This window comes from Belonocnema kinseyi, chromosome 3 (assembly GCF_010883055.1).
Source record: "Belonocnema kinseyi isolate 2016_QV_RU_SX_M_011 chromosome 3, B_treatae_v1, whole genome shotgun sequence".
Taxonomy (NCBI): domain Eukaryota; kingdom Metazoa; phylum Arthropoda; class Insecta; order Hymenoptera; family Cynipidae; genus Belonocnema; species Belonocnema kinseyi.
The window spans coordinates 51,949,785-51,950,824 of record NC_046659.1 but is presented as its reverse complement, the minus strand read 5'-3'; positions in this window follow the sequence as shown (position 1 = coordinate 51,950,824).

Genomic DNA, 1,040 nt, shown 5'->3' with positions numbered 1-1,040 from the left:
GCTCTAGACTTCTCTTAGCGTCAGATAGTATCCGTATTCTCTCAACAATATGCTGCCTGATGGTCAGCAGCTTTGACTTGTGAAGTGTGTGATAACGGGTCCTGAGTTCGCGCACGAACTTTCGAACCTTGGCGCTAAAATTCCTGCCAGATATGATATAGTCAATCACACATTGAATGCGGGACGCGTACTGTCTTGCCCACCCTATCTTTATCGTAAGTTGATGCATTCGTCTTTTGGTCTTACGATCAGCCGTTGGTTTTGTTTTACGGTTCGCATCGGCCAAAGCTCTCGCTGCATTATACACACAATAATTGATAGCCCAGAGGTCGGATTCACCGGAAAAATGTCCACGAAGCTCGTTATCCATTTCAGCTAGATTTTTAAGGCTTGAGAGAAACCTTGGTGTTGATTTTTCTCCGGGTCGTAAAGCTTCGCTCTTCATTTATTGGATGCCTGCCCGCGGTTGGTCTTAGTGTCCCCTCTCTTTCTGTGTTGCCGGCTTGTTCTAGCTGTGGTAGAGTAAGCGTTCCGCTTACATAGCCCCTTTTATGGAGTAGTTCAGCATGGTTTCGCAGACGTTGCTGCGAAAAGTGCGATAGCTCCGGGTGTTTCTCGCACCACAGAGCATGCAGCCGTGCCATGTAACCCCGTTCGCGGGCCACACTCGCATCGTAGCACTCTAGGAAGTCGTAATTCAGTTGCTCCGTTCACCCAAAGGTCGCGAGATCCCGCCGATCTATCGCTTTGATTCCATTTTCATTGGCTCCCCCCGCTCTAGATTGGTCGACATTGTTGGCCGACCCATTGTCGGGAGCCCTGCGCGTTCTGTTGTTTTGAACCGCAATTACTACAACTATGTTTGGTGAAGCTAGGGAAAGGGGTTCGTCCATCCTTGTAGAGCCCCGCATGCAAGGATAAGGCTGCGTACTATTCTTTTTATATCTCTATCTGCTTTGAAATAAAATGAAGAGATTGAGATTTTAATATTTCCAGATTTCGATGCTGGCGATTCTCATGATTTGAATACTTCGCGCGCC